Source organism: Lepidochelys kempii, chromosome 1, assembly GCF_965140285.1.
Source record: "Lepidochelys kempii isolate rLepKem1 chromosome 1, rLepKem1.hap1, whole genome shotgun sequence".
Lineage (NCBI taxonomy): Eukaryota > Metazoa > Chordata > Testudines > Cheloniidae > Lepidochelys > Lepidochelys kempii.
Window position 1 is genome coordinate 226,056,279 of NC_136380.1, and position 13,104 is coordinate 226,069,382.

Consider the following 13,104-nt stretch of genomic DNA (forward strand, 5'->3'; position numbering starts at 1 on the left):
CAGCCATACCACATACCCCAACAACATACATCAGCCTAAAACAAACCATATAGGAAGTGGGAAGAGCAAAGGCAAAACAGATTTGCCAAAAAGACTTTAACAGAGGCAGACAAAACTGGCATACTGAGTCCGGAAAAATAAGTGCAAAGATGTAATCAGTGTGTACTCTGTGGGAACAAAATCTGAGCTCTTTCTCTCTCATCCTCCTGCCTATTCTATTTCTGGTGCTTGGTGGCCAGATATGAAACACTTACATGAGGCAGTAAGGCCAGCAGACTCTGCAGGTCATAAACAAAGATTATTCTAATCTATTCAGGCTCCTATACTGCCCTGGTCACAGTAGGATCCGAGTGTCTTCCAGACATCCATAGAGTGATGTGACTAATATCTGTCACACATGGTTCCTTCTCTCTCTCATTCTTTCTCCCAGGGGAGAATTGCATGAAGCCTGAAGTGATTTATTTTCATAGGGTTTTGTTTTTGTTTTTAGGTGTACCCCTTGCTATGTGTTTATATGAGAGAAAGCAAGGTCAAAGAAGTGCATCTTGCACTTGGAGTAAAAGTCAATGAGATTTGTGATTATCCTTAGTTCCTATGAGAGTTTGTTTGACCAGCTCAGACTAGCCCCCCAAGAAAGTACTGTCTCCCTCACAGGCCAGCTTTACCCTTATTGTAAATAAGTTTCACTGTCCCTGAGAAATGGAGTTGTTGACTAGAATCCTTCTCCCAAAGCTTTAGGCGATCTTTTAGATATCCTGGACCCCGGCCATTGAGCCCCACTAAGAGAAAATTTGAGACCTTGAATTTGACATGATATTCTATGGGAAGCCAGTGTAGAAAGTGAAGGAGTAACCCTTGTTGCTGAAAAGAGGAGCTGCAACATCCGTACTAGTTAGAGTTTCTTAAGGGCTGAAGGCTTCATGCCATTGTTGTAGTCCAAAGGAAAAGTGACAAACGTGTGTCTAAGTGAGGCCAGGTCATCATCTGCAAGGATGGAATGTTTCAGAGTAGCAGCGGTGTTAGTCTGTATCTGTAGAGACTAACAAGGTGCCAAAAGTACTCCTTTTCTTTTTAAGGATGGGATGGAGTCTCCTAGACAACTGGAAATGGAAGAAAAGCTTGATTTGCTTTAGGAAGTTAACACATACAGCAGCTGGTCCAAAAAAGCCAACAATTAATTGTCATTGCTGTTTATTTATTAGGACAATTGGAGAAACCATTAAAATAGAACCAAACATAAAAAGTATTCACAAGCTATTGTGTAGTTTTATGTTATTGTGAGATTGTTTCATTTGTATCATTAAAATCTCATGACCATGTTTATAAATATATTGAGAGAGACCAGGTTGGTGAGGTAATATCTTTCATTGGACCAACTTCTATTGGTGGAAGAGACAGGTTTTTAAGCTACACATATGATCTGAAGAAGAGCTCTTTGTAGCTCAAAAGCCCATCTCTCCCACCTACAGAAGTTGGTCCAATAAAAGATATTACCCATCTTGTGTCTCTCATATCCTGGGACCAACACAGCTACTGCAAACAACATATAATTACATTGTACATCCATGACAACAGGTATCCCAAAGAAAAACTTTTAACAATGTTTTTATTCCAATTATTGCATTTTTTGGGGTTTTTTTCTATATGAAAATTATTATACTTTGACCGCCTTTCTCCCTTTATTCAATGGCTTTGATAGACTTACACTCGTGTACAAGGGAAGAAAATTTGGCCTATTATTTCAATTATAGAGTACTCTGGCCTCCATCCTGCATAAACATATTTACATGCTTAATTTTACCACTGTGCATGCATAGTGCTTGGTGGGACTACTTGTAGTAAAGTTAAACATGTGTAACTTTGCAGAATTGGAGCCTTAGTTTGCATGTAGATGAGTATATCTGACCAATTTGTAATGCAACATTTTGTTATTGGGGATTTTCTTCTATCACTGTTTAATAAATGATAATAGATAAAGTACAAGTGATATGAACTGATAAAGAGTAAAAACAGTTAAAATGCTGTCAGAAAATGCTTGTTTATATTAAAAAAGTCATATAAATAGAGTGTAGATGTTAACAAAAACACTAATGTTTACATTAATATAGAACTTTTCACCCAAAAGAATTTCAAAGCACTTAAACAAATTAAGGGCCACATCCTGGCCTCCAGTATGACACTTTGCACTACCCTTAGTCTGCTCTAAATTGTCCCAGGGCCAAACCAGTATCCAGATACCACCAGTATTAAGGAGTGTAAAAGAGGCTAAAATCCATCTTTTCTCCCATGTTCTCTGTCAGGCACAGCTCTGCTCAACATCAAGTTCAGAGCCTATTTCCATAAAGAGACATCTGAATAGGTGTGCTTTTTACTCAGTCCTATTTATTTGTTAAGCTTATAAGGATAGCTTATTCAACCCAAGCTGGCTAAAGTTTTCCACAAATAGAAAATTACAGTATATTAGTTTTTAAGAGTTGATTGTGTGTATGAAATAAGTAAAGTGAGACCGATTCTCCCCCTTGATCTGCCAAGGTAGTTGTGGTCAATGGGGATGGTCTCGTTTTCGGTTCCTTGACTGACCTTGTAGGAAACCTTAGTATGTCATTCTCTGAATAGGGTTAGATGGCCAGTCTGGATGAATGCTCTGATCAATGGAGTTGTACAGCAACTATAGGAAAATTTCAGAAAAAGCTTAGTGTAGATGTAGTCCTATAGATTGTCAGTTCTGTAATTTACTTCTGAGACAGTGCAGATTATTAATTTGATCAGATAAGTACCTGTTTGAGTTCAAATACATGTTATTAACCTACTGAATACCCTTAAAGTCCATCAGCTAAATGTTTATTAAATTTAAGTACTGAAAGTAATGAAATCACTACATATTTACCGATTTAAAAAGAAAAACTGTTAATACAGATCAACATATTATAACGCATTATGAAACAAGTGGTTAGGCTTGTGCACTAGCCAATTTTCCAACATTAATAATTTGGCTGGTCCTGACACAGCCTGAACCACTGGGTCACGAGTAGCAGCTCCCTAACACAATATTTCTGATGGCAATTTTAAAAATCAACAATGTAGCAGATACTAGGTCTTGAAACAATGATATAGAAATATATAGAATAAAGAGTAATTTCAGGACTCTGCAGAAAAAGTGTATAATTGGGAAAAACAGGCATTTTGTGGCAAAAACTTGCAATGTGCTGGCTGCTCCAAGAAGGTGCTGAACACCTTGTAGAACTGGGCTTTATAAGAACAGCACAACCTAAACTATTTGTTGCTGTTTTTTCTGTCAAATCTGTGGCAGATCCATTTTTAATATACAATGTGCCTCTTTTTTGGTTGTCTAGTGTAGACAGGGCTTCCTAATTTTCTTTAATTGGCCATAACAAAGACTCTCATAAGTTAGATAGATTATTTCTCACATAATGCTAAATTTTGGCAGGACTTGCAGAGTCTAAACAGCATATCCAACATTTTTACGAGCAGAAATACTATATATATTTCTCATATCCAATTTGTGACTGCAACAGTCACAAACTGCATGTAGATCAGCATATTTGACCAATTTGTAATGCAACATTTTGTTACTGGGGTTTTCGTCTGTCACAACTTAATGAAATGAAGACTCTTTCCAATGTATATATTTTAAATTTTATTCAGTTATTTCTCTTACATGAATATTTTTGTCCAGATTATATCTGTCACAAGTTTTAAAAAAGTCTGATTGTTAATAATTGGTGAATGTATCCAAAATACTTTAGAAGAATTAATATTCCATGTGACATCTTCAAATGTTGAATCTTGCACTAGTTGGTTGGAAAATGTGTAGAAATCATTGTAGACAGGTCCCTACTAATATTAATCTGAGGAACCTCATGCATGGATTATTTCAGATAGTGTGTGGAACATGTTGCATCAGGTATGTATGTGCCACAATGGTTTCCAAAAAGAATATGCAAATAATTGGAGAGTAGGTCTAAAACTTCACCTCCCCCCCCCCACCATATAGATGGAGCAAAGGCACATTGAGCACGCCTATACGTCCTAACAATCCTTTTGGAAGACAATACTATCCCAATATAGCAAATATACAGGTGTGTATCAGATCAGAAATGTATAGGCTGATCAGTGCTTATAAAAGAAAACCTTTCCAAGAAAGATTATGAGAGCCATGCATCTGAAGAAGTGGATTTTTTACCCACAAAGCCTTATGCCCAAATAAATCTGTTTGTCTTTAAGGTACCACTGGACTCCTCATTGTTTTTGTAGATACAGACTAACATGGCTATCCCTCTGATACTAAGAAAGATTATATCATGCTCACCTGACTCATTTTACTATGACATGTCCTTCATCAACCTACAAACTAAGTTGCAGGTTTCCACAAGTTTCTTTTTTCACAAAGATATTGCAACATCAGAATTTGTTTAAATGTACACCATGATTTTTTTTTGGTATTTATTTTATCATTTTCCCTTGGCTTTACTGCTTTAGAAGAACACAATGATGAAAAACTTACTACAGTGTTGAATGTTGTGGATATTGGAAACAGCAGCTAGCAAAAAAGCCGGGTAATTACAAATTTTTAATTTTTAAACTTATCATTATTTTTCTCTTTATTGTCTGGATCACTATAAAATTTGCACCAGGACTGACAATTGTGCACTTAGTCCAGATCTTGTCCTGAGGTGCCTACAGTCTAAATGAAGCTCAACATAGTGAGGAATAACAACAAACAAAAGGAATGGGAAATTGAGGGAGGACAAGGCTCATGAAAGATTATGAGTTGTGCTTATTATGTGCACATTTTGTCAGTACCACTTTAAAAAAAGCTAATTAATGTAATAGTTTTAATGGATAATTTACAGAATGGGGCTCAGTAATGGAAAGCTGACAAAGACATGAGTAGAAGAGGGATTTGAAAGAGGAATGTTAGGATGCTTGTTGCACAGGATGACTAAAGACATACCAGGCACAGTGGCAACACAAAATATGAAGCTGCTCCTCGGAGAAAAAAAATAAGGTGAGTTTCAAATTGTGCCGTACCGACATTGGAGGCCTAGTAGTGAACTCTGTAAGCTGAGCCAAACAGGATTTTAGTGAATCAATTGGGACTTATTCTATTTCTGGTTCCATGAGAGAAGGCTATTGTGAGTACAGCAAAAACAAATAAATGCAAATTTACAGTTCCAAAAAACAAAATGAAAACGTCTATAGGAAAATAAAACCATGCTCTGGGTTTGCTGGAGCACTGTCATTTTTGGGTGGCAGTTCTCATAAGCTAGCACCTGTCAGGCAATGGTTATGTAGGAAGCACGTAGCTTTCTTCCATGGCATCTGAACGCATCTGTGCCAGAGTGTAGTTCCGGTCTCACAGATGCATCCTGTAGGTAGGCCAGAACAGAAAATAACAAATTGGGGAAAAAATTGAAGAAATTAAATATAATACTCCAACAGATACATGTGTCTATTTTCTGTATCCAGTCACCTGTTACCAATACCTGCTCCAGATTATAGGGGAAGAAGGGCTGGAAGTTCTATATGTGGACACACTGCACCATTTTACCCTATCCAGACTGGTTACTATGGACACACTGAACTACTGCAGGAACAACCCATTGCAGTAAAAACCAAGTAGTGGCAATGATTTAATTTGAAATGGTTCATTTCTCTAGCTGATGGGCCTGTTTCTGTTTGTTCATCTGTAGATACAGAAAGCCATGCACAGATTCCTATCCAGATCATGATATTCACTATCATAAAAGTGAAAAATATATTTTAATGAAAAATTCAGTTCTGCAGAAAATTAAGGGGCTATCAAAGAATGGCAACATGATGTAATCAATAGTGGCTCCATACATCTGAAGAAGTGGGTTTTTTACCCACGAAAGCTTATGCCCAAATAAATCTGTTAGTTTTTAATGTGCCACCAGGCTCCTCATTGTTTTTGTGGATACAGACTAACACAGCTACCCCTCTGATGAATAGTGGCTCAGTTCAATTTCTTGCCACTAGTCAAAGTGCAGTTAATTGCTGCAGTTTATATGAAAAATACATTTGATAGTAATAATCTGCTTTCTAATCATAATTGGTTAAATTCACCACTGTGCAGAGCGCCTTTACAAGGTCTATGCACCACTTAAGTCTCACAATTGGTGAATACACCTTTTGCTGTCCTGCATATGTGCAAATGACACATATTTTGAACCAAACTATATTAGAACACACCCATTGTGTGTGTGCACATTGACACACACACACACACACACACTTTCTATGGTATCCAGCAATTGTGGGAAACACTTAACTGACAACAGTTGCTTCTCTTGCCATTTACCAATAGCAGCAAGTTATTAGGAGAAATGCACAGGTTCCTTTCTGCATGATGCAATTCACATGGCCTCATGTGCTGCTACTCTTCAATAGCTTCTCAACAGGTCACATAACTTCTAGGTATGCTTCTTTCTGGATGAGTTTATAGTCCTCATCCATCATATTACTTAGGTTTACCTGTAGTCTAACTCGTGTAGCTCTTTCTTATTCTCTTTCCTGCTGCTCTATGCCTTCCTCCCTCCTCTCAGCACCATAAATAACTTGTATTTTTACAAAGCCCTTATTGCAATCATAAAACTCCTGTTTCATGTTCTCTTCATTATTGCTTTTGTGCAGTAATTTACCTCAGTTACATACTGAGAGGTTGATATTGGTAATGAATTTAAATTAAATAATGGTCATGAAGAGACATATTTCTTACTGCTATGAGCAAATGGTTCCTTATCTGGATGACCTTGTAAACTGGATTCCACCTGAAGCAAATACAAATCAGCAACTACACACCACACAACAAAAACACTAACCTAGGAACCAAACCCTGCAACAAACCCTGGTGCCAACTGTGTCTGCATATCTATTCAAGGGACACCATGATAGGACCTAACCACATCAGCCACACCATCACGGGCTCGTTCACCTGCACATCTACCAATGTGATCTATGCCATCATGTGCCAGCTGCTAAGTACATTGGGCAAACCGGACAGTCTGTACGCAAAAGAATAAATGGACAGAAATCTGACATCAGGAATTATAACATTCAAAAACCAGTCGGAGAACACTTCAATCTCCCTGGTCACTCAATAACAGACTTAAAAGTGGCCATTCTTCAACAATAAAACTTCAAAAACAGACTCCAACGAAAAACTGGAGAACTGGAATTAATTTGCAAACTGGACACCATCAAATTAGGCCTGAGTAAAGACTAGGAGTGGATGGGTCATTACAAAAACTAATTTCCCCATAATAATTTCCCTCTATTGTTACTCACACCTTCTCTTCAACTGTTTGAAATGGGTTACCCTCATTATCACTACAAAAGTGATTTTTTCCTCCCTTGGTATTCTTCTGTTAATTGAATTGTCTCCTCAGCACTGACCCCCCACTTGGTAAGGCAATTCCCATCTTTTCATGTACTATGTATATATACCTGCTACTGTATTTTCCACTCCATGCATCTGATGAAGTGGGTTTTAGCCCATGAAAGCTTATGCCCGAATAAATTTGTTAGTCTCTAAGGTGCCATAGGGACTCCTCGTTGTTTTTTCTTGTAAATTGGAGTAATAGAAATGGGAGGAAATTTAATAGTGTGAAGTGCAAGGTCATGTATTTAAGGACCAACAAGAATTTTTGCTATAAACTGGGGCTGTATCAGTTGGAAATGTCAGAGGAGGAGAAAGACCTGGTTGGTCACAGGATGACTATGAGTCACCAATGTGATGTGGCTGTGAAAAAGGTTAATGCACTCGTAGGATGCATCAGGGGAGGTATTTCCAGTAGAGACAGGGAAGTGTTAGTACTAGGGCTGTCAAACGATTAAAAAAATTAATCATGATTAATCGTGCTGTTAAACAATAAGAGAATACCATTTATTTAAATATTTTTGGATGCTTTTTACTTTTTAAAACACAACACAGAATACAATGTGTACACTGCTCACTTTATATTTATTTTTATTACAAATATTTGCACTGTAAAAAACAAAAGAAATAGTATTTTTCAATTCACCTAATACAAGTAATGTAGTGCAATTTCTTTATCATGAAAGTTGAACTTACAAATGTAGAATTATGTACAAAAAAGAACTACATTTAAAAATAAAACAATGTAAAATTTTAGAGCCTGCAAGTCTACTTAGTCCTATTTCTTGTTCAGCCAATCGCTCAGACAAAAGTTTTTTTACATTTGCAGGACATAATGCTGCCCACTTCTTGTTTACAATGTCACCTGAAAGTGAGAACAGGCATTCACATGGCACTGTTGTAGCCAATGTCACAAGATATTTACGTGCCAGATGCACTAAAGATTCATGTGTCCCTTCATTCTGCAACCACCATTCCAGGGGACATGCATCCATGCTGATGACAGGTTCTGCTCGATAACCATCCATATTCATGGTTGGACAGACTCATATTCGTTTTCATTATCTGAGTCAGATATTTCATTATCTGAGTCACCAACAGAAGGTTGATTTTCTTTTTTTGGTGGTTTGGGTTCTGTAGTTTTGGCATCGGAGTGTTGCTCTTTTAAGACTTCTGAAAGCATGCTTCACACCTCGTCCCTCTCAGATTTTGGAAGGTACTTCAGATTCTTAAACCTTGGGTTGAGTGCTGTAGCTATCTTTAGAAATTTCACATTGGTACTTTCTTTGCATTTTGTGAACTCTGCAGTGAAATTGTTCTTAAAACGAACAACATGTACTGGGTCATCATCCGAAACTGCTATAACATTAAATATATGGCAGAATGCGGGTAGAACAGAGCAGGGGACATACAATTCTCCCCCAAGGAATTCAGTCACAAATTTAATTAACACATTATTATTTTAACGTGCACCATCAGCATGGAAGCATGTCCTCTGGAATGGTGGCCGAAGCATGAAGGGGCCTACGAATGTTTAGCATATCTGGCACATAAATACCTTGCAATGCCAGCTACAAAAGTGTCATGCAAATGCCTGTTCTCACTTTCTGGTGACATTGTAAATAAGAAGAGGGCAGCATTATCTCCCGTAAATGTAAACAAACTTGTTTGTCTTAGCGATTGGCTGAACAAGAAGTAGGAGTGAGTGGACTTGTAGGCTCTGAAGTTTTACATTATTTTGGTTTTGAGTGCAGTTATGTAACAAAAAAAATCTACATTTGTAAGTTGCACTTTCACAACAAAGAGATTGCACTACAGTACTTGTATGAGGTGAATCGAAAAATACTATTTATTTTTTTATCATTTTTACAGAGCAAATATTTGTATTAAAAATATACACTTTGATTTCAATTTACAACACAGGATACATATATGTGAAAATGTAGAAAAACATCAACAATATTTAATACACTTCAATTGGTATTCTATTGTTTAATGGTGTGATTAAAACTGCGATTAACCGTGGTTAATTTTTTTGAGTTAATCGCATGAGTTAACTGCAATTAATCGACAGCCCTAGTTAGTACCATTGTACAAGGCACTGGTGAGACCTCATCTGGAATATTACATTTCTGGTCTCCTATGTTTAAGAAAGATGAATTCAAATTGGAGCGGTGCAGAGTAGGGCTTTTAGGTTGATCCAAGGAATGGAAAACCTACCTTATGAGAGGAGACTCAGAGCTTGGCTTGTTTAGCCTAACCAAAAGGGAAAAAAAAGGGCTGAGGGGAGATAGCATTGCTCTCTATAAATACATCAGAGGGATAAATACCAGGGAGGGAGAGGAGTTATTTAAGTTAAGCACCAATGTGGACACAAGAACAAATGGATATAAACTGTCCATCAACAAGTTTATGAAGGTTTTTAACCCTCAGAGAAGTAGAGTTCTGGAACAGCCTTCGAAGGTGAGCAGTGGGGGCAAAAAACCTAACTGGCTTCAAGACTGAGCTTGATAAGTGTATGATGAGACTGCTTACGCTGGCATGTAGCTGGTCTGACTGCTAGCAGCTTATATCTCCAGTGGCTGGTGATGGGACACTAGATGGGGAGGCCTCTGAGTTACTACACCAGGTGTCTGGCTGGTGGATCTTGCCCACATGCTCAGAGTCTAACTGATCACCATATCTGGCTCTATTACAGGAGAGGGTGGGTGAAGTCCTGTGACTTGCAATGTGCAGGAGGTCAGAGTAGATGATCATAATGGTCCCTTCTGATCTTAAAGTCTAGGAGTCTGAAATACCTGGGAGGTTCTAGCACTACAAAAAGTTTACCAGCTACAAAGATAAACACATAAAAATTAACTGCAACAAACAAAAACTCACACACATGTGCACGTGCACACACACAAAATAAATATTTCAAAGATGATATCCTTGGTCACAAGTTGCCTAGTGAAGGTTTGATGTGACCCTCAAAAATATATACACCACATCAAACCATACAAGATTAATAATCATTTTTAACAGGAAGTATTGGCATGTATTAGGAAAGACTACTTACATAATAGGTCAAAATCCAAAGAAAAAGATTGTTATCCCAAAATCATAACTTATAATATTGATCAATCAGACCAAAATACATAGATCCTTCCAGACATTTCAGTCTAAACATTTCCAGTTGTAAATCTATTTATAGACCATAATAACTGCATTTTTATAAATGTCTTTTCTCCTATTAAAATTACAAAAGATAAGCATTATTTGTCAACCCAAAATCTTCAGTTTGATCATCTTGGCCATATTATCTTGATAATTTAACAAATATTAATACTTTTTTTTTGAGGACAAGTGATCCTTTTTATGTATCAAAGCCTATATATAAACACTACTTAACTTCTAAAACCCTGATTCTGTGATCAGCACACGCACAGAATAGCTTGTGAAAATCATTCCTTAATTAAATATGTAACTTTACTGGACAGCGAATTGTGATTTTAGCATCTAATTTAATAGTCATTTTTCAGAAAATTACATTTATTTTGACATGCTTGCATTTCTCCTGCTACACTGGGGAACATGAATAGATATTTCCCTTGAAAGGCTATTATTTCTTCCTTCTTAATAAAAGCCGAGATTTTGTCTCTATGAAAAATACACTTAAAAGTTACAAATGTGTGATGAAGTTTCTTTCTCACTGTTACATTACTCATAACTACAGCTTGGAAGGCTGGAAGATGATATACTGTTACAAGATTTAGTAAAGTGATAACTATGTTAACACTCTTTAAACCTTTTTTCAATCCTTATATTCAAAGATCAAGAGATTTATTTATAAAATTATTGGTTTAAATGGGATTGTGATATTTTCTTAAGCTAGAGTACTGGACAGTGTTAATGTTATTTCATTCAATTGTCATGTGAACTTGTTCCTTTAAAAACATTGATGTTCATTTGCAAAGAATCAATTGACTGTTAGTCTTCTGTTGGCAGGATTATGGACAAAATATAAGAAATCTAGCTAGATAAACAGGGGCTTTGCAACTTTTGGAATGCAAACACTTAACTTTTAATTAAAAAAAAAATCAAAGTAATTCCCCCATTCTCTTAAAGCTAAACTCATTAATTATACTCATCTGGTGCAAATTTGAAGCAGAGGACTGCAGAGGACAAATTTATAGCTGAGATCTTCTTAATTCTACTCACTCTACTCTTAAAAATTGTTCATGTGTTTTTTGCTGGCAGTATTTCTCTGGCGATTTATGCTGGTTGGGAGCCATTGATTATAAAAAAGAATTATCTCCAGAAAAGTAAGGCCAAGAAACAACCAATAAATCTTGGTGGGGAAAAATACACTATAAACAAACTGGATGTCACAAGTTGCAAAGCCCCCTAACCAGTTAAAACTACATAGAAAATATCTCAGCTAATCATGCATTGTATCCCCACTAATCACAATCCCTTTTCACCTTAACTTCAGAATAAGAACACAGTCACCCGTCAATAACATTAACTTAGAGATAGGTGTTCTCTCCTGTAGCCACTCCAGTAGGGACATCCTCAGAAGCAGACAAACCTTCATGTCAGAAAGCTGAGAGGCAGCCAAAAAAATCCCACTCAAAATGCCCAACAGTTTCTGCATATCATAAAATGTTGTACTATACTACCTGGTAAATATGTAGTACCAATTACTGGAATTACCACTAGGTAGTTCAGAAAAGTAGCAGGACAATTATGCTAAGCATAGCATTCTGTGAAATAGTGAGTGAATCATTGTAAATAGAAATATTTGCATTAAGTAAGCAACACTGAGTAACTCAACTTTTGCAACATCAGTTACATTGCATCAGATCATGTTGAGCATATTTACCATGTTTTAAAAAAATTGGGAGACTGGATAAGATGAAAAGACCATTAAGTTCTCTTATTTTCATTATGATGCTGGGAGAAAAGGGAAAACCAAAAATTGAAATTTTTGATTAAGTTTTCATTTTCGGGAAAAAAACGGGGTGGGAGGTGTCGGAGGACGGGGTATTTGTTTGTGGGAGTTGTTCCTCTCCACCACCACCACCACACACACACACACACACACAAGTTCAAAAAGTTTCTACCCGCTCCGGAAATAGTGTTTCCTTCTTCCTGGTAGGAAGTGATCTGGGCAGCTCTACTTCTGTGACTTTTCCTCCTTCCTGAACTCATTGACTAGGAGAGAAGAGTCTAGCAAAAAGGGTTTATGATTCACCTCTTACACATTTTCACTCCCCTCCTCATTTAGGGCCTGATTCTGAGTGGTGCTGAGCACCCATAACTCCAGTTGACTTTAGTGAATGTTGTGGGTGCTCAGCATCTCTCAGGAGCAGAATTGTTGGGAGAAAAAGCAAGTTTCCTTCCCTCCAGTATTTTTGGTTTTAAGAAAGGGGTCCAGACACCAACAAACTTCAAATTTGGATTTGGCTTCCATATCTTTTAAGAGCTAAACTCCTGAATTTTGGATAAATTCGATTTTGAAATCTTTACATACATTTTGCCGTTTAACCCTATCCCCCTATTCCCTACTTTCCTCCTCTGCCAGACTCTATTGGAAACTATAACTCCAAGAAATGAATGAAGTGGACACATACTTGATTTGCCTTATGAAATAGGCTTAAAATTTCTAACAAAATGGCCAAGGGTCAACTGTGAATAATACA